Consider the following 25,128-nt stretch of genomic DNA (forward strand, 5'->3'; position numbering starts at 1 on the left):
AGGAAGGGTGAGTGAGCAAGTGGTGTGTTTGGGAGGAAAGGGCTAGCAAGCGAATGGCTCCTGCCCAGCTCGCTAAAGAGGGAGGAAAGGAAGAAAGGAAAGAAAGAAGAAAGGTAGGAACAATGGGAGAGAGGGAGTGAAGGAAGGCACCCACCCCAGTCCCACCCCCCTCCACCAGAGACCCATGGATTCCCCCCACACAGGCACCCTGCAACCTAAGTGATGAGCTGCCCCCCCCCAGCCATTGACTTTGCTTGTCAAAAAGTTGATCACATGACCCTGGGAGACAGAACATCATAAGTATGAATCAGTTGCCAAGCATCAGAATGTAAATCACATGACCCTGGGGATGCTGCAACAGTCATAAGTGTGAAAAATGGTCATAAGTCACTTTTTTCAGTGCCATTGTAACTTCAAACAGTCACTAAGCAAATTGTTGTAAGTCGAGGACTACTTGCACTTTATCATTTTTTTCTTTTTTTTCGGGTCACGTTTTTGACACCTTGCTGGGCGATTGGTGGTACTCAGATATTGCCTTATCCTAAAAGTGGTACAATGGGTGAAAAGGTTGAAAAGCCCCGATCTATATTTTATAACTAGCTTTGTTAGTTTCATTTTGTGCCTCTTACTTTGCATGTTGGTACAAAAAATGGAAAGAGGGACACATAGCTAATGCTGATTATCAGCGGACAGCCAGAACATGCAAAGATGAAATCAGGAAAGAAAAGGCTCAGAATGAACAAAGACTTGCACTAGAAATCAAGGATAATAAAAAAAAGTTTTCTTCAACATATTAATAACAAGAAAACAGTCAAGGAAAATGTAGGTCCACTAAAGAGAGAAGATGGCAAGGAAGTAACAAGCAATAGGGAGAAAGCAGAGTGCTTAACTAATTCTTTGCATGAGTCTTCACACAAAAAGAAATTATAGTAAAACATACCAAAAAAACTACTGCAAAAGACAAACTAGAAACAAAAATTAAAATAAGCAAGAAAATGGTAAGAGAACACCTATCTGACCTTGCTGAATATAAATCACCAGGACCCGACAGATTACATCCCAGAGTTGGCAGATGTTATCTCAGAACCATTGCACCATATCTTTTAAAAATCCTGGAGCACCAGGGAAGTACCTGAGAATTGAAAAAGGGCTGATGTGGTTCCTATCTTCAAGAAAGGGGGGAAAAAACAGGGCCAGGGAACTACAGCCCAATCAGTTTAACATCAATACCTGGGAAGATCCTAGAAAATATAATAAAAAAATAGGTCTGTGAACAACAAGAAACAAAAAAAGTTATAACTGGTAGCCAACCAATCTTATTGTCAGAATTCATTTATATTTCATTTCTAACTATCTCCTCTGAGCTGAAACCAAATCTCACCTTCCCCTGGATTCTGCCGTATTCCCAAGGGGGGAGGGGAATAGGCATGCGGGCTTTATTGCTTTCACTTGCTCCATTAAATGTAACCTTTTGTTTATTCACCTGTCTGCTATCCATTACAATGTAACAAATTTTTTCCTATACTATGCACCTCTCTGAACTTTCCCTCCCTTACTGAGCAACTAGGAAAAGGGGTGGGGGAAGAGACACAAACCTCCGGGATCTGTTTTATTTCTCCAAAGGAGGTGTAAAGAGCTGTGAAATGATTGTACTGCAAATGGAACTGGATTGATGTTATTTTTCCTTTCCCACAATGGATTTACCACCTGGAGACTGGCCAGTGTGGAACTGCCCGGATGAACTGTGGGGTGGGGTTTTGCTTGGGGACACTTAAAAATATTGATCTGAAAGGGAATCCCTCAGATCCTGTCTATTATGCCTGCTATCTCCTATTTCTTAGTAAAAGTTCCTGCTTGGAAGAAACTGTCTCCAAGTGTTCTGTTCTTAAGATGTGGGTTTGAGGTGGGCCCTGACACTTATTTCATTCTTCAACAAAATAACTAAACTAATAGACCAGTGAAATACTGTGGATGTGATATACTTAGATTTCAGTAAGGCATTTGATAAAGTAAACCACAATCTACTCCTTGGTAAGCTAGAAAAAGGTGGAATAGACAACATCACCACCAGATGGATTTGTAGCTGGCTGCAAAGAGTAGTTCTCAACAGCACTATATCCACATGGAGAGAAGTAAGCCCTGGGGTACCACAAGGCTCTGTCTTAGGCCTAGTACTCTTCAATATATTCATCAATGACTTAGATGAGAGAATTGAAGGGGAACTCATCAAATCTGTAGATGACACCAAACTGGCAGGAGTAGCCAACCCCCCCAGAAGACACTCAGAATCCAAAAAGATGTTCACAGACTTGAACAATAGGTCCTATCCAACAAAATAATTTCAATGTGGAGAAAACTAAAGTTTTACATTTAGGCAGGAAAAATCAAGGTTACAAGTACAAATTGGATGAGACCTGGCTCAAAAATAGTAACTGTGAGAGGGACCTTGGAGTCCTAGTGGACAATCACTTGACTATGAGCCAGCAGTGTGCAGCAGCAACCAAAAAAGCTAATATAATCCTGGGTTGTATAAACAGAAGCATAGAATCAAGATCACATGAAGTATTAGTACCAATTTGTAAGACCACACCTGGAATACTGCAGCCAATTTTGGTCACCATATTAAAAAAGAAATGTTGAGAGTTTGGAAAAAATTCAGAGAAGAGCAACTAAGATAACCAAAGGCCTGGAGACTAAAACATACGAAGAACGGCTACAGGACTTGGGTTTGGCTAGTCTAAAGAAAAGAAAAAATAGGGGAGACATGATAGCAGTATTCAAGTATTTGAGGGGCTGCCACAAAGAAGAGTGGGTCACAATATTCATCAAAGCACCAAAGGGCAGGACAAGAAACAATGGTTGGAAACTGATCAAAGAGAGAAACAACCTAGAATTAAGGAGAAACTTCCTGACAGTGAGGACAATTAACCAGTGGAGCAGTTTGCCTCCAGAAATCATTGGGGCTCCATCACTGGAGATTTTTAAGAGGCTAGACAGTCACTTGTCTGAGATGTTATAGGTTCTCCTTCTTGAGCAAGGGGATGGACTAGAAGACCTCCAAGGTCCCTTTGAGCTTCTATTGTCACAAACGTTCTTCGTGGGATGAGGTCAGGAACCAACAAGTAGAAACGAGCAACAGAGGCTTTATTCAGCACAAAGAAAAAGTCAGTGCTGGGAGTGAATTGCTCCCAGCGCTTTACATAGCTGCCTGTGGACAGGACCCCGCCCCCAGTCTACAAGTCAGCATCCAGCAATAACCCTTTATAAACCCTCCTCCTCCCCTGCAGCTTCCCCCCAGCAGTGTGATTCCAGCCATCAGCCATGTCCCATGCTGCCCCGAACCATCTCCCTCTTCCGCGCATTCTTCAAGGCTCACCTCCCCATGTCCAGCAGGCCGCCCAATGAGCAGGAAGAAGTCAAGTAAAGTCTCATCCACTGCTGCCCCGTCTTGATGCTCTGAGAGGCTGGCCATGTTGGTAGGCAGCTCCACGGCCCCACTGGGATGGAAGGATGTGGGAGGAAGCCTGCAACTGGCTGTGGGCCCTGCCAGCAATTTTGGGACCCCTGGAGGGCCTGCGGAGGCAGCAGCGGCCTATCCGGTGGCCGGGATGTCAGCAGGGAGGTGGTGGAACTGACAGAGGGCAACCATTCCATCGGCCTGGAGGTCAGCAGGGAGGCGGCAAGGCCTACAGAGGCTGGGCAGTAGCCTGTGGTGGCGGCGACAAACATTCGGGTAGCTGGGAGGCTGGTAGGGAGGCAGTGGGGACAACGGAAGGCCAGAAATGGCAGCTAGGAGGGAGGCGGCGGGCCGTCGTGAGGCGTTTCCCCCCCTCTGTTGTATGTTGGGTCCACGGGACTATTCTATTCTATTCTATTCTATTCTATTCTATTCTATTCTATTCTATTCTATTCTATTCTATTCTATTCTATTCTATTCTATTCTATTCTATTCTATTCTATTCTATTCTATATACAAGAATTAAAAAAGTAACATGACCTAGTCTAAAACTGTAGTCAGCATAATTAAGTCCAATAGAAGGAAATATATAGATCGCTCAGAGTTAAAGTGTGGAATCCTTGGTGCCCTCCAAGCTTGGTTGTTGGTTTGGAGATATTTTATTACCTGTTTATATATAGTATAAACTATACATCAGTGGGGCGATATAAATATGCTGCACAAATAATTTGGCCAAAGTCTTTGCAGTCAGGATCGCCTGACATGGGATGGGTTGGCCTGCATTGGTGGAAAGTTATATGTTCCTTTTGCCCAGAGGCTGAAAATTATGTGGTCCTGTCATGACTTAAAGTTACCAGGACATTTCGGGTTTGTAAAAACTCTTCACCTGCTTAACAGAAAATTTTGGTGGTTACAAAGTTGCGTGGTCGCACAGAGAGACGGACACTTGAGCTGGGTAGTATTTCTTTTATTCGGATCAGGAATGAATCTGAGACAAAGGGGTTTACCTGGTGTTTCTTATACCTGCCCAGGTGAATGATGGCCAATAGAATTGAACCTGGGCTTCCCGCCAGTGCATGTGGCCAATAGGTTTAAACCCTGGCTTCCCGCCAGAGCTGACCCTGCCGGGGGCTGTCAAACTTGCTCCGTCCGGCTTTTCCCGCCTCAGCGGTTATCGCCTGGAGCTGTCCAGCCCCCTGCTGCGCTGGCATTTCCTGTGTATGTTAGCAGCATACACTACACCCCTTCCCCCATAGTGAGGATTTTCCTCTGTCATACCATCTCCAACTATGTACACATATTTACAAAACATGGTTACAATGGATACACTTGTTGATCTGTTGCCCCCTTATGAATGTACATAGTCAGCGAGGTAGCTTGGCGCTTTGTGTGGCCTACTTGACCTTCTTGGTACATGTTCTTCCGGAGGTATGGTGGCGTGGCTATTCATTCCTTCCTGAAGCTCCTGTTGAGGAAGGTTGCTGTGTGTCTGTGTGTGTGATTTGCTGATTCCTGGTGACTGCCTGGTTTCTCTATCAGACTCCTGCCTGTACAGGGGTTGCCATTGCTCCCCCCCAACCATCCTCCTTGGTGAATGTGTTTGTATTTGCTTTTGTGTTGGATCTTCCTCCTCACCCCCCAGTGTGTCCTCTGCCCCCCTTTCAGGAGTCCTTTTCCTCAGTTGATCCAGATGCCTTTTCCACAGGAGTCCCCCCTCCACCCTTACTCTGTAGGAAAGGGGCCCTGTTTGCTCTATAATTTCCCCTGGCACCCATGGATAACCCGTACTGTAGTTCCTGGCCCAAATGAGGTCCCCTGAGGTAAAATGTATCTTGATGTTGGGGTTCCCCGTGTCTGCGGCTACTCTGTCTGGATGGAGCCTGTCTAATGTTGTTATGAGGCGTCTCCCCCATCTGAGTTCTGCTGGGCTTTTGCCTGTGGCAGTGCAAGGTGTTGCGTGTTGGTGAAGGAGGAATGTGGCTAGTCTTTGCTTCCAATCTCCCTGTACTATGCGCTTGAGTGCATCTTTTGTTGTACTCACGAATCGTTCTGCCAATCCATTACTGGCAGGGTGGAAAGGGGCCGAGGTGACGTGTCTAATCCCCAAGGTCCTCAGGAACACCTGGAAATCCGAGGAAGTAAATTGCGTTCCATTATCTGACACGATTACATCAGGCAACCCATGTGTAGCAAATATCCCCCTCAATGCTTGGATGGTCCCTGCTGATGTCATGCTGCTTACAGGTACCACCTCAAGCCATTTTGAATGACTATCCACAACTACCAAAAATGTGTGACTTTGGAATGGGCCAGCGTAGTCTATGTGCACCCTGGACCAGGGTGAGTGTGTTTCCTCCCACTTATGGACTGGTGCATGTGGTTGTTCTGGCCGTGTCCTCTGGCATGTGTAACACCCCGCTACCTGTGCTTCTATCTCCTTGTCCAACCCTGGCCACCACAGGTAACTCCTTGCTAGAGCCTTCATTCTTACTATCCCTGGGTGTCCTTCATGTAGTGATTGGAGAACTCTTTCCCTGAGCCTTGTGGGAATTATGACTCTGTTTCCCCACAAGAGGCACCCTTTGTGTGTGGACAGTTCAAACCTTCTTGAGAAGTAAGCAGTGAACTCTTGCCCTGGTGATTTGTCTTGCCACCCACTACTCACCCACGAATGAACCCTGCTCAGAACCTTGTCTTTTGGTGTCTCTGTGGCTATGTCCTTCGCGTTGAGGGGGCATTCTGGCAGTTCTTGGATTGCCAGGATTTGGGCAGCCGGTGCTGGGTCCGGCTCCCTGTCCATTAGGGGCAGTCTGCTGAGACCATCAGCATGCCCCATCTCCTTCCCTGGTCTGTGTATCAATTTACAAGAATATGCAGAGAGAAATATTGACCATCTTAGCATTCTAGGTGACAAAATCTGTGGTGTTTGTTTCTCTGTTGTGAATAGTCCTAATAAAGGTTTATGGTCTGTGAAGATTATGAAATCTCTGCCATACAGGTAATCATGAAATTTCTTTACTCCAGCAACCACTGCCAGTGCCTCCTTGTCTATCTGGGCGTAGTTCCGCTCTGCAGCTGACAGGGTTCTGGAGTAGTAGGCGATGGGAGCCTGAGTTCCATCCTCCTTGAGATGGCTGAGCACTGCTCCAATCCCATAAGGGGATGCATCGCACGCAAGACAGATTGGCTGATCTTCCCTGAAATGGGTGACAGTGGCATCGCTTGCTAACATGTTTTTTACTGTTTGGAATGCTTTTGCATGTTTGTCAGTCCATTCCCAAGGCGCTTGCTTGTCAAGTAGCCTATGTAGGGGTTCTGCAATTGAGGCTTTGTGAGGCAGGAATGTGTGGTAGAAATTGAGGAGCCCCAAGAACGCCTGCAATTCAGGCTTGTTTTTGGGAGCAGGGGCTTCTTTGATTGCCCTCACCTTTGATGCAGATGGGTGGATGCCTTGAGCATCTATCCTGAACCCCAGGAATTCTGTCTCTGGGACCCCAATCCTGCACTTTTCCCTTTTGAGTTTGAGACCTGCCCCCCTGAACCTCTCAAGGACCGTCCTTAAACGGGTCGCCAGCACGTCCGGGGAGCTGGCTGCGATAAGGACGTCATCAAAATAAGGGCAGACCCCTGGTATTCCCTTAAGCGTCCTTTCCATCCCTCCTGAAATATCCCCGGCGCTACGCTAACCCCAAACTGCAACCGGTCTACCCGGAACGCTCCCTTGTGAGTGATGATCGTTTGTGCTCTAGCAGCCCCTGGGTCTACCGGCAATTGCTGATAAGCTTGGGCGAGGTCCAATTTAGCGAACACCGACCCGCCTTGTAGGGATGCTAAGATGCTGCTGACTGCAGGGACCGGATAGGAATGGGCACTTAAAGCTCGATTTATAGTCCTTTTATAATCAGCACAGATACAAATTTCCCCATTTGATTTAATTGGAGTTACGATGGGAGTTTCCCAATCTGCTCCATCAACTGGTGTTAACACCCCCTGGTCTACCAGCTTATCCAATTCCCGCTCTATCTTTTGCTTTAACGCGAATGGAACACGCCTCGCCTTCATCCTTATGGGTTGTACCTGGGGATCTAGTCTAAATGAGATTGGGGGACCCGTGTACTTTCCCAACTGCCCATCGAACACGTCCGCGAATTCCTCGCAGACTGCTTCTAGGGACAAATGGCTCTGTGTCTGATTAATCCCTGTGATTTTGATGCCCAAGGCGTTAAACCACCCTAACCCCACAAGGCTAGTCCGCTGGCCCTCGACGACCAACACACTTAATTTACCCTTGAATCCCTTGTACTGCACCCACAACAACGCCTCCCCCCGGATTTTGATCGGTGAATTTTGAAAGTCAGAGAGGGTCAGTCTGGATGTCCTCAAGGGAACCCGTTGGCCGCTCCGCTTGCAAATGTCTAAAAATGTTCTGGCGGAGATGATGGATACGGCTGACCCTGAGTCCAGCTCCATCAAGCAGGGGACCCCTTGCAGCCTCACCCTCAGTTTTATTTTTCGGGCTAGCGCCGCAGAAGCCCCTGTTTTGAAAACGCCCGGCCGTCCCGACGTGTGACTCACAGTCAGCCCCAGCGACCACTTCCCAGTACCTGTGGCATACTGGAACTCGGCTTCCACCTCGTGTAGGCTGTCCCGCTGCTTGCTTCTGCAGACCGCCGCAATGTGCCCCATTTTTCCGCACGACCGACACTTCGCCGACTTGAAACGGCAGGTAGACCGGGGATGCTGTCCTCCGCAGCTTGCACAACGGGTAGACCGGGAGCCGCTCGCGCCGCAGCCGGAGCACTGGGTAGACCGGGGCTGTCCGTAGCCGCTGTTCTGGGTAGACCGGGAGTTGCAGCCGCATTCCTGGGTAGACCGAGGGCGATTCGCGCTGTGGCCATGAAGCTGGGTAGACCGGGGTCCGTTCGCTCCGCATCTGCACTCCTGGTCTCTCTCGCCTGCCGTGGCTGGTCTCGGTTCTTTTCTGTTGTCTCGGTCGGGGTTGAAGGATCGCTGAGGTCGGTTGATGGCATCCACCTCCAGCTCTGCCCCGTCTGCGCCGGTGCCTCTTCTCACCTGGTGGATGGATCTGCCTTCCCTCGTCTCGGGCTCCTCGGCTGCATCCCAGGCTAGGAGTTCATCTTGGACATCCCTCAGGGTCAGCTTCTGCTTAGCAAAAAGTTTCTGGCACAGCTTCCTGTCCCTCACCCCACAAACGAGCTGATCCTGCAGCCTAATTTCTAGATTTTCGAAATTGCAGAGGTGAGCTGCCAGCCTCAGAGCTGCCATATACTGTTTGGCAGACTCACCTGGTCGCTGATCCCGTTTTTCAAAACGATACCGCCAGGCGATCTCGGACGTCTCGGGCTTGAAATGTTCAGACAGCTTCGCCAGCAATTCGTTGTAGCCAATGGAGTGGATGTCATCGGGTGCGCAGAGACCGACCGCCAGCTGGTAGGTTTCTGTGTCGCAGCTGCAGAGCAGTACCGCCACTCTCTGCCGGTCCTCCTTCACCCCGTTCGCCCTCAGGTAGCATTCTATCTGCCCCACGAAGGCTTCCCACTCCTTGGGGCGGCCGCTATTGAAAAGGGGATACTGACCCAGTTGTGTCATCCCGTCGTCCTGGTTGTCCTGCGTCTGGATCCGGGGCTGCCGATTGGATTCCGTCCGCGGCTAGCGTTGTCCGATGCAGGATCCCACCTTCGTCGCCAGTACAAAGTCGCGTGGTCGCACAGAGAGACGGACACTTGAGCTGGGTAGTATTTCTTTTATTCGGATCAGGAATGAATCTGAGACAAAGGGGTTTACCTGGTGTTTCTTATACCTGCCCAGGTGAATGATGGCCAATAGAATTGAACCTGGGCTTCCCGCCAGTGCATGTGGCCAATAGGTTTAAACCCTGGCTTCCCGCCAGAGCTGACCCTGCCGGGGGCTGTCAAACTTGCTCCATCCGGCTTTTCCCGCCTCAGCGGTTATCGCCTGGAGCTGTCCAGCCCCCTGCTGCGCTGGCATTTCTTGTGTATGCTAGCAGCATACACTACACCGGTCCTCTCTAAATAAGGACATTGAAAGTCCTACCCCAGGGTTGTACAGAGTTGCCCACATGCTTTTCCCAGATTCTAAAGGCAGATATATCCTCCATCATCCTGTCTCAAAAGTTCATCCTAGTCCAGTACAGATCTACTGATTGCCTTCGAATCAAAAGAGGATTGTCAAATCGATACCTACCATCTGCTCTTCTGCCTAGCCAAGAAGGGGCACAAAGCCTCAATAACTGCAGGAAATAACTTATTTGGGTTACATCATTGCCTCTGAAACACATATATTGACCTCAGGGGGAGTTAAGACTATCCTAAGTATGAAACCACCCCACACAAAGCTGCCACTTTGTGTATGGTGATTTCATGCTTAGGAAAGTCTTAAATCTCCCTGAGGCTAATTTGTGGGTCAGAGTTCTTTTGGGGGTCTTGGACTTCTACCACCCCTGAATCCCTCATTTGGGGAACTAGCTAAACCTCTAATTCAACTGAAAGCAAAGGACATGCCAGATCCCATTTCTTGGATAAAACCATTGACCCCGACTTTCCAAGAAAATAAAACAGACATTAACTTCAGCCCATATGTTAGATCTGCCAGACTACCACAAACCCTTTTTTCTCTTCATTCATGATATCTAAGGTGTCGGATTGGGTGAATTAGCTCATAGGTTTGGCTATACATTACAACCAGTGTCTTATTATTCCATCCAGCTAGACCCAGATAGCTGGCCCAGATAGCAGTCCCCTGTTTGAAAGCTGTAGCAGCCATTGTAAAAATAATTAAATGCTCAAGGAATTTAGTCTTAGGCCACCCACTAATTTTAAAGGTTTCCTATGATGTTATTCCCCTTCATGGATTACTGCCTTGTCGTGGCGAAGGGGCTTGCGTAATTCAATGAAGCTATGAGCTATGCCGTGCAGGGCCACCCAAGACGGACAGGTCATAGCAGAGAGTTCTGACAAAACGTGATCCACTGGAGAAGGAAATGGCAACCCACTCCAGTATCTTTGCCATGAAAACCCTATGGACAGTACCAAAAGGCAAAACGATATGACGCTGGAAGATGAGCCCCTCAGGTCGGAAGGCGTCCAATATGCTACTGGGGAAGAGCAGAGGGCTAGTACTAGTAGCGCCAGAAAGAATGAAGCGACTGGGCCAAAGCCGAAAGGACGCTCAGCTGTGGATATGTCTGGTGGTGAAAGGAAAGTCCGATGCTGTAAAGATTTTTTCTCCATAGGAACCTGGAATGTAAGATCCATGAATCAAGGAAAGCTGGACGTGGTCAAACAAGAGATGACAAGACTGAACATCGACATCTTAGGTATCAGCGAACTAAAATGGACAGGAATGGGTGAATTTAATTCAGATGACCATCAGGTATACTACTGCGGGCAAGAATCCCTCAGAAGAAATGGAGTAGCCTTCATAGTCAATAAAAGAGTAGGAAAAGCAATACTGGGATACAATCCTCAAAATGACAGAATGATCTCAGTTCGAATCCAAGGCAAACCATTCAATATCACAGTAGTCCAAGTCTATGCCCCAACCACCGGTGCTGAAGAGGATGAAATTGACCGGTTCTATGAAGCCCTACAGCACCTTATAGAACTAAAACCAAAAAATGATGTCCTTATCATCATGGGGGATTGGAATGCTAAAGTAGGAAGCCAAAAGATAACCGGAATAACAGGCAAGTTTGGCCTTGGAGTACAAAATGAAGCAGGGCACAGGCTGATAGAATTTTGTCAAGAGAATACGATGGTCATAGCAAACACTCTTTTCCAACAACCCAAGAGACGGCTTTACACATGGACATCACCAGACGGTCAACACAGAAATCAGATTGACTATATGCTCTGCAGCCAAAGATGGAGAAGCTCTATACAGTCAGTAAAAACAAGACCAGGAGCTGACTGTGGTTCAGACCATGAGCTTCTTGTTGCAAAGTTTAGGCTTAAACTGAAGAAAGTAGGGAAAAGCACCAGGCCAGTCAGGTATGAATTAAATCATATCCCCATTGAATATACAGTAGAGGTGACAAATAGATTTAAGGAATTAGATCTGATAGACAGGGTGCCTGAAGAACTATGGACAGAGGTTCGCAACATTGTACAAGAGGTAGCAACCAAAACCATCCCAAAGAAAAAGAAATGCAAGAAAGCAAAATGGCTGTCTGAGGAAGCTTTGCAAATAGCTGAGGAAAGGAGGGAAGCAAAAGGCAAGGGAGAAAAAGAAAGATATGCCCAATTGAATGCAGAATTCCAGAGAATAGCTAGAAGAGATAAGAATGCCTTCTTAAATGAACAGTGCAAAGAAATAGAAGAAAGCAATAGAATAGGGAGGACCAGAGATCTTTTCAAGAAAATTGGAGAGATGCAATGCAAAAATGGGCATGATAAAGGACCAAAATGGCAGGGACCTAACAGAGGCAGAAGAGATTAAGAAGAGATGGCAAAATTACACAGAAGAACTATACAAGAATGAGCTTAACGTCCCTGATAATCACAATGAGGTGGTCACTGACCTCGAGCCAGACATCCTAGAATGTGAAGTGAAGTGGGCCTTAGAAAAGCTGAGCAACAACAAAGCTAGTGGAGGTGACAGTATTCCAGCTGAGCTATTCAAAATCTTAAAAGACGATGCAGTAAAAGTGCTACACTCAATTTGCCAGCAAATTTGGAAAACTCAACAGTGGCCACAGGATTGGAAAAGATCAGTTTACATTCCAATTCCAAAGAAAGGCAGTGCCAAGGAATGTTCAAACTATCGCACCATTGAACTCATTTCTCATGCTAGTAAAGTCATGCTTAAAATTCTACAAGCTAGACTCCAGCAGTATGTGGATCGAGAACTACCAGAAGTACAGGCAGGATTTCGAAGAGGCAGAGGAACTAGAGATCAAATTGCTAACATATGCTGGATCATGGAGAAAGCTAGAGAGTTCCAGAAAAACATCTACTTCTGCTTCATTGACTATGCTAAAGCCTTTGATTGTGTGGATCATAACAAACTGTGGCAAGTCCTTAAAGAGATGGGCATACCAGACCATCTTATTTGTCTCTTGAGAAATCTATATGCGGGCCAAGAAGCAACAGTGAGAACTGGACACAGAACCACTGATTGGTTCAAAATTGGGAAAGGTGTCCGGCAAGGCTGTATACTGTTGCCTTGCCTATTTAACTTAGATGCAGAGCACATCATGAGAAAGGCAGGGCTAGATGAATCAAAAGTTGGAATTAAGATTGCCGGAAGAAACATCAACAACCTAAGATATGCAGATGATACCACTCTAATGGCAGAAAGTGAAGAAGAACTAAAGAGCCTCTTGTTGCAGGTGAAGAAGGAGAGTGCAAAACTTGGGTTGAAACTAAACATTAAGAAAACCAAGATCATGGCATCTGGCCCTCTCAATTCCTGGCAAATAGATGGGGAAGAAATGGAGGTAGTGACAGATTTTATTTTCCTGGGCTCCAAGATCACTGCAGATGGGGACTGTAGCCAAGAAATTAAAAGACGCTTGCTCCTTGGGAGGAAAGCCATGGCAAATCTATACAGCACACTAAAAAGCAGAGACATCACCCTGTCAACAAAAGTGCGTATAGTCAAGGCTATGGTCTTCCCAGTTGCAATGTATGGCAGTGAAAGCTGGACCATAAGAAAGGCTGAGCGCCAAAGAATTGAAGCCTTCGAACTATGGTGCTGGAGAAGACTCCTGCGAGTTCCTTGGACTGCAAGGCGATCAAACCGGTCAGTCCTAGAGGAGATCAATCCTGACTGCTCTTTAGAAGGCCAGATCCTGAAGCTAAAACTCAAATACTTTGGCCACCTAATGAGAAGGAAGGACTCACTGGAGAAGAGCCTAATGCTGGGAAAGATCGAGGGCAATAGAAGAAGGGGACAACAGAGAATGAGGTGGCTGGATGGAGTCACTGAAGCAGTAGGCGTGAGCTTAAATGGACTCCAGAAGATGGTAGAGGACAGGAAAGCCTGGAGGAACATTGTCCATAGGGTCGCGATGGGTCGGACACGACTTCGCAACTAACAACAACAATGATGTTATTGCCATCCTTCTAAAGTCCCAGATGGGGATGGGGTTGCCACTATCTGCAATAATCCTGGAATCTTCCCTTGTCTCCTTTAGCTGCAGTGCAAATGGGACAACTAGCAGGAGTTCCTAACCTCAACTGGTCATCTTATTACCCATATGACCCTGCTTTCCAAGCTACTGCAGGCCATGCAGCTGCCCTCAGTCCTGGATGTCATCCACTGCAAAGTTCACCAAAAGAATGACTCCCACATCACTAAAGGCAATCAATATGCCAGTGCCACCAAAAAGTTGGTTGCCACCCAACCTGTGCCCACACCAACTTCCTTCCCACTTATAAGGATTGGTGTAGAGGCTACAGCTGGCTTAATTCCCATTTCAATAGGCTACAGTGAAATACAGGTGAACCTGTCTTAGCATTTTGGGGAGTTCCAATTCTATTGTTATGAGATTAATTATCCGTTTAATGGGAAAAGGACCCACAAATTTTGGTCCCAACTTCTTTGATGGTTGTAGAGATTTTAAATATTTAGAGGAGAGGTATACTTTCTCCCCTAATTGGAAGGGCTTGGGTTCTATTCATTTTTTATCTGCTTGAATCTTGTACACTTCCCTAGCCTCATCTAAGGCTTTTCACATGACTGGCCAGGAATTTTGGAGTTGTGCAATCCATTCCTTCAGAAAGGGGATGATGTTTCGTTAGTTGATAGTTAAGGCATTGGGTAGAAGCTTTGTCCTGTTGCAACTTGGAATGGCATATACCCAGTGCTATAGTGAATGGTGTTATTATACGCGACTTCTGCAAAGGGAAGCATATCGGTCCAGTTGTCTTGTTGGTAATTTATAAAGCATCTTAAATATTGTTCCAGTACTGAGTTTGGACATTCTGATCCACCATTTGTTTGTGGAGGGTGATTAGAAGATAACCCCTGAGTGGTCCCCAAAAGGTCCAGGAAAGCCTTCCAGAACTCATATGTAAACTGCACCCCCCATCTGATATGATTCATGCAGTCAGTATGTGTGTTGCACAAACTGCTTTGCTAGTATCTCTGTTGTGGGGATTTTTTGACACGGAATAAAGTGCACCTGCTTTGAGAACAGGTCTGTCACTACCCAGATGACAGTGTTTCCCCCACTCTCTGGTAATTCCACAATAAAGTCCATAGAGATCTCCCTCCAGGGTACTGATGGGGTTGCCACTATCTACAATAATCCTGGGGCTTTCTCTTGTCTCCTTTAGCTGCAGTGCAAATGGGACAACTAGCCATATAGCTTTCATCCTTTTTTATGGAGGGTCACCAAAATTGCCGCTTCACTAGGTGAAGGTTTTCATGAAACTGAAGTGCCCATCTACTTTGGAATCATGACAAAGGTGCATGAAGTTTAGTCTCTGGCTTTTCGGAACATAGAGCTTCCCTCCCTCACCCAAGCAGTCCCTCCTTCATTGTGTACAGGTTCTTATGGCTTAAAAACTATTCATCCTTTTCTAAGGCTTGCTGAATTCTACCCCCACCATGCTTGCTAGCGGTTTGGGATTTTTTGTTTGTGCTCGCATGGTGACTGGCGCCATAGTTTCCTTGAAGGCATAAGTGGGTCTGTGATCTTAGTTTTTGTACTGTTGTATTGTGGTAATCATGACAGAGTGTTTGCCAGGAAGTTCTTTCCCCCCGGTAAATGTCTAATGGTAAAATTGAACTGATGGGCCACCTCGCTTGCTTGGGGGATAGTTTCCTAGGTGTTTTTAGAGCCTCTAAGTTCTTATGATCAGTTCACACTTGGAAGAGGATTTTGTTCCCTTCCAGGAAATGTTGTCATGTCATGAGAGCCCAACGAATGACATAGGCTTCCTTCTCCCACACTGTCCATCTCTGTTTGGTTTCTGTGACTTTTCTCAATGTGTACACAATTTCCCTTTGCAATATTGTGCCTACTGATACATCAGTGGCATCTGTCTGAATGATGAAGGGTTTTTCAGTGTCTGAGGGTTTTAAGACCGGCTCTGTCAAGAACAGCCTTTTCAGTTTCTCAAATGCGGCTTGGCACTCCATAGTCCATTTCAATGGATGGCTGGGCTTCGACTTCCTCTCCCCTTAATCTTTAACAGATTTGTGATGGGCAGTGCGATCTGGATGAAAGAGGGGATTAATTGGTGGTAAAAGTTGTAAAACTCCAGAAAACCTAGTAATTGTTTCTGGGTGCAGGGTGGAGCTCATTCTAACACTGTTCTGACCTTTTCAGGATCCATCTCTATGCCATTGGGAGATATGCCGTACCCCAAGTAATCAATCCTTGTGGAATTCACACTTGGATAGTTTGACATAAAGGTGAGTGGCTTGTAGCACCACTCTGACTAGTTTGGCATGCCTTTCTTTGGTTGATGTGAATAGCAGGATGTCATCCAAGTAGACAAGCACCCTTTTATAGAGGTGCTCCTGGAGCATTTCATTTATCAGTTGCATTAACATGACAGGTGCCCCATGCAACACAAACAGAAGCACTCTAAATTGGAAACATCCCAGGGGGCAATTGAATGCTGTCTTCCACTCATCCATCCCTTTCCTTAATTCTAACCTGGTAATATGGCTCCTGTAATTCCAGTTTTGAGAAGATCTTCCCCCTTGCCAAGTGTGCTGACATGTCCTTCATTAATAATAATAATAATAATAATAATAATAATAATAATAATAATAATAATAATAATAATAATAATAATTTATTTTATTTATTTATTTTATTTAGTTACATTTATATACCGCCCTATTCCCTGAGGACTCAGGGCGGTTTACAGGGAATTAAAAATCCAACATACAAAAGTTAAGAACCAAATTAAAAAATATTAAATTGACCCTGTACTCAATTAAAAAGAACCCCAATTAAAAATTCCTCCTCAGTCTGGGCCCGAGAGCTCGAAGAGCCAGGTCTTCAGGCCCCGGCGGAATGATCAGAGGTCGGGGGCAGTTCTCAGTTCCACCGGCAGCTGGTTCCAGAGGGCAGGCGCTCCGACCGAGAAAGCCCTATCCCTGGGTGTCACCCGCCGGCAATCTCTTACCGGCGGGACCCTGAGCAGACCCTCCCTGTGGGAGCGCACTGGGCGAAGGGCGTTTGATGCCGGCAGCAGGTGTTCCCTCAGATATCCCGGACCCAGGCCATGTAGGGCTTTATAGGTGATAACCAGCACCTTGAATTTCACCCGGAGGGCAACCGGAAGCCAATGCAGCTCACGGAGTAGAGGTGTTACATGGGAGTATCGGGAAACCCCCATTACAACTCGCGCGGCCGCATTCTGCACCAATTGAAGCCTCCGAGTGGTCTTCAAGGGCAGCCCCATGTAGAGAGCGTTACAGTAGTCCAAACGGGAGGTCACAAGCGCGTGAGTAACTGTGCGTAGGGCGTCTCGGTCCAGATAGGGACGCAACTGGCGCACCAGGCGAACCTGAGCAAAAGCCCCCCTGGTCACGGCTCCTATATGGTCTTCGAAATTGAGCCGTGAATCCAGGAGGACGCCCAAGTTGCGAGCCCTATCGACGGGGGGTAACACCTCACCCCCCATCATTAAGGATGGAATAACTTGGTTAACCCGAGATGCCAATATGCATAGCCACTCAGTCTTGGCGGGATTGAGACGAAGCCTGTTTCTCCCCATCCTGACCTGAACCGCCTCAAGGCACCGGGACATCACGGAGAGGGCATCACTGGGTTGGTTTGGGGTGGAAAGAAAAAGTTGGGTATCATCAGCGTACTGATGATACCCCACCCCAAAACCACGAATGATCTCACCCAGCGGCTTCATATAGATGTTGAACAGGAGAGGCGAGAGAACCGACCCCTGAGGAACTCCACAAATGAGAGACCTCAGGGCGGATCTCTGCCCTCCTGTCAACACCGACTGCGAGCGGCCCTGGAGGTAGGAGGAGAACCACCGTAGAACGGTGCCTCCCACTCCCAGCCCCCTGAGACGCCGCAGTAGGATACCATGGTCGATGGTATCGAACGCCGCTGAGAGGTCTAATAGGACTAGGACAGAGGAGCAACCCCTGTCCCAAGCCCGCCAGAGATCATTCACCAGCGCGACCAATGCCGTCTCCATGCTGTGTCCGGGCCTGAAGCCCGATTGGTACGGGTCCAGATAAACAGTTTCCTCCAGGAACAGAGGGAGCTGATGCGCCACCACACTCTCAACAACCTTCGCCAGAAAGCGAAGGTTGGAGACTGGACAGTAGTTGTTTAAAACAGCCGGGTCCAAAGCAGGCTTCTTGAGAAGGGGTCTCACCACCGCCTCCTTCAAGGCGGCAGGAAAGACACCCTCCTTCAAGGAAGCAGTTATTACTGCATGGAACCAGCCTCATGTTCCTTCCCGAGCCGCATAAGCTAGCCAGGAGGGGCATGGATCCAACAAACAGGTGGTGGTGCTCAGTCTCCCCATGATCCTGTCCACATCATCAGGGGAAACAGGGTCGAACTCATTCCAGATAACGTGCTCAAGACCGCCTGATTCCTCCACATTAGACTCTGCCCAGTCAGAGTCCAAGCCGGTCCGGATCCGAGCGATTTTGTCCGCCAGATGATGACTAAACTCCTCGGCTCGTCCCTGCAAGGGATCCTCTCTCACCTCCTGATTAAGGAGGGAGCGAGTCACCCTAAACAGGGCGGCCGGGCGATTATCTGCGGACGTGATAAGGGCGGCAAAGTAGTTAGACTTCGCCGTCCTTATCGCCGCAAGATAAGACCTTATAAAGGTTCTTAACTGCAATCGGTCGGATTCGGATCGGCTGGATCTCCAACTGCTCTCTAGACCTCGTCTCCGACGCTTCATCTCCTGGAGCTCCACAGAGAACCATGGGGCCCAGCGGGATCTGCGACGGGTCAGAGGTCGCATGGGTACAACGCAGTCGAGTGCCCTGGTGGCTGCCGTTTCCCAGGCCTCCACCAGGGCATCGACTGGGCTGTGGGTAAGGGTGATAGGTATAGGCCCAAGCGCCCTCTGGAACCGATCTTGGTCCATTAGGCGCCTGGGGCGGAACCACCTGGTCGGCTCCGCCGCCCAGCGGCGGGGGATGGCATGACGGAAAACCAGTCTCAGGAGGTGATGATCTGACCATGACAGAGGGGTGATAGATGGAGAACCCCCTCCCAGATCATCCAGCCACTGTCCAGATAGGAACACCAGGTCGAGAGTGTGATCCCCCTCATGAGTCGGGCCCTCAATAACCTGGGTCAGGCCCATGGCTGTCATGGAAGCCATGAACTCCCGAGCTAACTCCGACGACCCTCCCAGTGATGGCAGGTTGAAGTCACCCAGGACTATAAGCCTGGGGAACTCCACCGCCAACCCTGAGAGGGTGTCGAGCAGCTCGGGCAGGGCTGTTGCCACACAGCTGGGCGCCAGGTATGTAAGCAACAAGCCCAACTGAACCCGAGGACCACACCTCAAGAGGAGGGATTCACTCCCGGCCATCTGGACAATGGTGGCCTCCCGGGGACACAAAGTCTCCCGAATAACCACTGCCACCCCACCACCCCTGCCCTGAGCCCGTGGCTGGTGCAGCACCCGGAAACCCGGCGGGCATAACTCGGTGAGAGGCACCCCTCCCTCCGAGCCCAGCCAAGTTTCCGTGATGCACGCTAGATCCACACATTCCTCCTCGATCAGATCACGGATGAGGGGAGCTTTATTAACTACGGATCTAGCATTAAAATAGACCAGCCTGAGCTCAGGGGCCTGATCACCCTCATCCCCGGGTAAGAGGGTGCTAACCGGAGGGTCGGAGCGCGCCACCGCTCGAAGATAGCGGGGGCGCGATCCCAGATGTTGATATGACCCTCCGCGCAAACACCCCGACGGACTCAGGGCGGTGAACAGGGCAATACATGTTAAAAAAACAAGAATACAAAAGTTAAAAGAGATTAAACAAGATGCCCAAAAACTATAACAATAAGTTAAAATACATAAAAAACAATAAAACCCAAACCCATCACCCATCAGGCCAGGCCGGCTTGTTTGAACAGGTAGGTCTTTAGATCACGCCAGAAGGAGTGAAGGTCGGGCGCCATCCAGAGCTCAACCGGAAGATGGTTCCATAAATCCGGTGCGCCCACAGAGAACACCCTCCCCTTGGGGGCCACCAGTCGACATTCTTTGACTGGTGGCACCCTGAGGAGGCCCTCTCTGTGGGAGCGCACTGGGCATAGGGAAGTTGACGCCGGCCACAGGTGCTCCCTGAGGTATTCCGGACCCATGCCATGAAGGGCTTTGTAGGTCATTACCAGCACCTTGAATTTCACCCAGAAGACAACTGGGAGCCAATGCAGCTCACGGAGCAGGGGTGTAACATGGGAGTATCGGGAGACTCCCAACACAACTCTCGCGGCTGCATTCTGTACCAGTTGGAGCCTCCAAGTGGTTCTCAAGGGCAGCCCCATGTAGAGAGCGTTGCAGTAGTCCAAACGAGAGGTCACGAGCGCATGAGTGACCATACGCAAGGCATCCCGGTCTAGATAGGGCCGCAACTGGTGCACCAGGCGAACCTGGGAGAAGGCCCCCCTAGTCACATTTACTATATGGTCTTCTAAAGAAAGCTGTGAATCTAGGAGGACTCCCAAGTTGCGAGCCCTATCTACAGGGGGTAATAACTCACCCCCCATAGAAAGAGGTGGAATATTCTGAATATCCCGAGATGCCGATACGCACAGCCACTCAGTCTTCTCAGGGTTGAGTCGAAGCCTGTTCCTCCCCATCCAGACCCGAACCGCCTCCAGACAACGGGACATCACGTCGAGGGCATCACTGGGGTGGTTTGGGGTCGAAATGAAAAGCTGGGTATCATCTGCATACTGATGATACCCAACTCCAAAACCACGAATGATCTCACCCAGCGGCTTCATATAGATGTTGAACAGGAGAGGCGAGAGGACCGACCCCTGAGGAACTCCACAAGCGAGAGGCCTCGAGGTCAACCTCTGTCCCCCTGCCAACACCGACTGCGAACGTCCCAGGAGATAGGAGGAGAACCACTGAAGAACCGTGCCTCCCACTCCCAATCCCCTGAGACGCCGCAGCAGGATACCATGGTTGATGGTATCGAAAGCCGCTGAGAGGTCTAATAGGACTAGGACAGAGGAATATCCCCTGTCCCGAGCCCTCCAGAGATCATTCACCAGAGCGACCAATGCCGTCTCCGTGCTGTACCCAGGCCTGAAGCCCGATTGGTACGGGTCTAGATAATCCACTTCATCCAGAACCAGAGGGAGCTGATGCGCCACCATGCTCTCAACAACCTTCGCAAGAAAGCGAAGGTTGGAGACCGGATGAAAGTTATTTAACACAGCTGGGTCCAAGGCAGGCTTCTTGAGGAGAGGTCTCACCACCGCCTCCTTCAAGATGGTGGGGAAACTACCCTCACTCAAAGATGCAGATATAACCGCCTGGAACCAGCCTCGTGTCCCCTCCCGGGCTGCATAAACCAGCCAGGAAGGGCACGGGTCCAATAAACACATGGTGGAGCTCAGTCTCCCCATAATCCTGTCCACTTCCTCTGGAGTCACAGGATCGAACTCCTCCCAGATAACATTGACAAGACCACCCGTGTCCTGATCGTCAGACTCTTCCTAGTCGGAGTCCAAACCGGTCCGAATCCGACCGATTTTGTCTGACAGATGTTGACTAAACTCCTCGGCACATCCCTGCAAGGGTTCCTCCCTCACCTCCTGATTAAGGAGGGAGCGGGTCACCCTAAACAGGGCGGCCGGGTGATTATCTGCGGACGCGATAAGGGTAGAGAGGTGATTAGACCTTGCCACCCTTATCGCCGCGAGATAAGACCTAATATAGGTTCTTAGTCACAATCGGTCGGATTCAGATCGGCTGGATCTCCAACAGCTCTCTAGGCTCCGTCTCCGACGCTTCATCTCCCAGAGCTCTGCAGAAAACCATGGAGCCCACTGGGATCTGTACCGGGTCAGGGGCCGCAAGGGTACAACTCGGTCAAGTGCCTCCGTGGCCGTTCTTTCCCAGGCTTCCACTAAGGCATCCACCGAGCTGTGAGCAGAGGAGGCAGGTGGGGACCCCAGCGCTGCCTGGAACCTCTCAGGGTCCATTAAGCGCCTGGGGCGGAACCATCTAGTTGGTTCAACACACCCACGGTGAGGAGCGGCAAAACGGAAGACCAGCCGCAGGAGATGATCGTCGGTCCATGACAGGGGCATAACAATTGGAGAGCCCCCACCAAGATCATCTAACCACCGTCCAGATAGAAAAACCAAATCAAGGGTGTGGCCTCCCACATGAGTCGGTCCATGAATTACTTGCGTCAGGTCCATGGCCGTCATGGAAGCCATGAACTCCCGAGCTAACTCAGAGGATCCTCCCAGGGATGGTAGATTGAAGTCACCCAAAACCATAAGTCTTGGGAACTCAATCACCAGCCCCGAGAGGGTATCGAGAAGCTCAGGCAGGGCTGCTGCTGCGCGACTAGGTGAAAGGTACACCAGCAGCAAGCCCAACTGCGCCCTAGGACCACATCTCAGGAGGAGAGATTCACACCCAACTATCTGAAGAACGGTGGCCTCCTGCGGACACAAGGTCTCCCTCATAAGTACCGCCACTCCCCCGCCCCTACCCTGAGCCTGAGGCTGGTGCAGCACCTGGAAACCTGGTGGGCAAAGATCAACCAGGGTGATACCACCCTCTGGGCCCAACCAAGTCTCCTAAGGCAAGCCAGGTTTGCATGCTCACCCTCAACCAGATCCCGGATGAGAGGAGCCTTGTTAACAACGGACCTGGCATTCAAGTACACCAGCCGGAGCTCAGGTGGCTGCACATCCCTGCTCCTGGAACCTCGGGCCGAACACAGAGGGTCGGAGCACCTCACTGCTTGTAAGTAGCGGAGATACCCTCACAGATGTCAATTAAGGGGAGTGAGTAGAGATTACTCTTGCTCACTCCATTCAGAGTCTATAATCTATGCAGGCAAAGAGAACCATCTTTTTTCTCATGGAATAGCATGGAGGCTGTCTTTTTGGGTTTCGCTGGTTGTATGAAACCTCTTGCCAAATTTTTATCTATAATTTTTTGTAACACTTTCAACTCCTGAGGGGTCATGGCATACATTTTCAGCTTGGGTAGTTTTGCTCCTGGTAAAATCTCAATGGCACAGTCTGTGGGTCAGGGGGTAGTTCGTTGGATCTTTCCTTGCTGAACACCTCAGCTAGATCCCGATATTTTTCAGGTATGCCATCCAGCCCCCAGTCATTTCCCATGGCTATGCCTTCCAGACCTCTAGTCCCTTGTGGGGCCCAGATCACCCCCTTTACATTATGTTTCCCTTTTGGGAATCTCAGTTCCCTCATCCTCCAGTCCAATCTTGGATTCCATTCCGTTAGTCATGCCATCCCTAAAATAAGTGGGCATTCCAGGGGTCAGCATGAAAATTAAAGTCTCTATGTGATCCCCTATGGTGAGCTGGATGGGCTGCATGGCAAGGTTGTCTGGAACTCCCCGTGCGATGGACCCATCTAACTGGCCAAACCAAATTGGCTTCTTCAGCCTCCCCACTGGGATTCCTAAATTTCTCACCAGGGTTGGGCTTGTGAGGCAGTGGGTACAATATGAGTCTATCAGAGCTCTTAATGACACCTTTTCCAGCATCCCTGGGCTAAACAGTTCTACAGTTCTGATGAGGGGTGAGATGGGTCCACTTACCAGGGGTTCATCCTGCGAGCTGCTATCAGAGGATTCAGGTAGTTTTTCTGTTGGGGTTGGAGTTCTTCCCCTCCACCCTTAGTTGTTTGGGTTTGGTCCTCAACAACCTCCATGCTCTTCATGGCCATTTCCTTCGGCTGCTGTGGTGTTTTCCCATGTTTTCCCCCTCTGGCTCAGTCAGCTTCTGCACAGGGGTCTTTGAGCAGCACTCAGCTGTGCAGTGTCCCTCCTTCCTGCACTTGAAGCAGGCTGATGACCTCAGCATTGTGGTGGATGGTTTCACTGGCTCCCAAGTCCCCTTCAAGGGGGAATGTTCCCAGGACATCCCAGGCATTGCTGTCTGTGAGCTCAATTGATTTTGGCTTCTTCAGCCAAGATGTACCAATCATGGAGTTGATCAGGATCCCCCTGGGGAATGCAGGCATAATACAAATCATTATTCAGTCCATTTTAAAAATGGCCCACGAGGACTTCCTCCAGCCAGTTGAGTCAGTTTGCCAGGGCTCAGAATCCCTCTGTATATTCAGCTATGGGGTGACGACCTTGCCTCACCATTTTTATGCACTTTCTAGCCTTCTGGGTCAGCCAGGGGGTCCTTGAACCTACTTCTCAGGGTAGCCATGAAGTGATTGAAGTTCCATAATTCCAGACCATCAGCGTTGTGTAGGGTTACCATCCACTTAGACGCCACTCCCTCCAGAGCCATGGTTATGATTCTCACCCATCCGTGATCACTGGGGATATCTCGGCCATATTCACAAATGCTTAATATTTTATCAGCAACATATTGTCTGAGTTTCTATATTTAGTTTACTAATACATGTTAAACTCCTTTCTCTCTCTATATATATATTCTTGACCAAAATCTTATGGCTTTAAGACATATCCACCAAAGACTTACATTCTGTAAGTCTGTTGGGGGCTGGCCAGAGAAGTAGCTGATTGGATCTGTTTGGATCTCCATAGAATCAAGCTGCATTTAAACTGCCCAGAGCTGTTGGGAGGTGCTACATTCTGTAAGTCTGTTGGGGGTGGCCAGAGAAGTAGCTGATTGGATCTATTCGGATCTCCATAGAATCAAGCTGCATTTAAACTGCCCAGAGCTGTTGGGAGGTGCTACATTCTGTACGTCTGCTGTGGGTGGCCAGAGAAGTAGTGGCCCATGTGAATTATATAAGTAATAATCATAAACAGCAGTGGTACATCCTTCTATCTAAGGATGTCAGGCTTAGTTCAGTGCAACACTTGTTTTGCAGCTGTCTTTTGCAGTACCCTTTTCAAACTTGGAAACTGTCCTATCTGCAAACAAATAACTAGTCTACAAGGACAGATTATTTATCTAGGGTCTGTAATCCATGCTCTTCAGGCAGAAATTAGGTGTCCAGTTCATCCCTTCTACTCTATTGAGCCTCCTCACTATCTGCCCCCTCTACCACAAAGATCCTGCAGGAGAAGGGCAGTGTGGACAACCGTGGGATCTGGCAGGGTGAGAGCTGTGAACCATAAACACAAAGCTTTTGCTGTGTCCCTGCACAACAGATACAGTGCCCTTGCTGACCTTAATAGGGACATTAAGGAGACTGGTAAAGGTATTTGTGATGATAACTCAAATAAGCAGGGGATTGTGGTCCAAGATGAAGAACTTGTTTTCGACAGGGAGAAGTGTGAATCAGGTATTACACATCAGTCATGCAAGAACAGAAAGGAATCCAAAAAGAGAAGCCACCTTCTGGTTGGTGATTCAATTATAAGGGATGTAAGTTTAGGAAAGGACAGAGAGGTTTTGAAAGAGGTCAGGTGTCTTCCAGGTGCTACTGCTGGTAGGGACAAGAAGCGTATTTCTAAAATAATCAAGAATGCCAGCAAGGACTGTGATGTGGAAGCTATTGTACA

This window comes from Vipera berus (assembly GCF_964194415.1).
Source record: "Vipera berus genome assembly, chromosome: 7".
NCBI lineage: Eukaryota > Metazoa > Chordata > Lepidosauria > Squamata > Viperidae > Vipera > Vipera berus.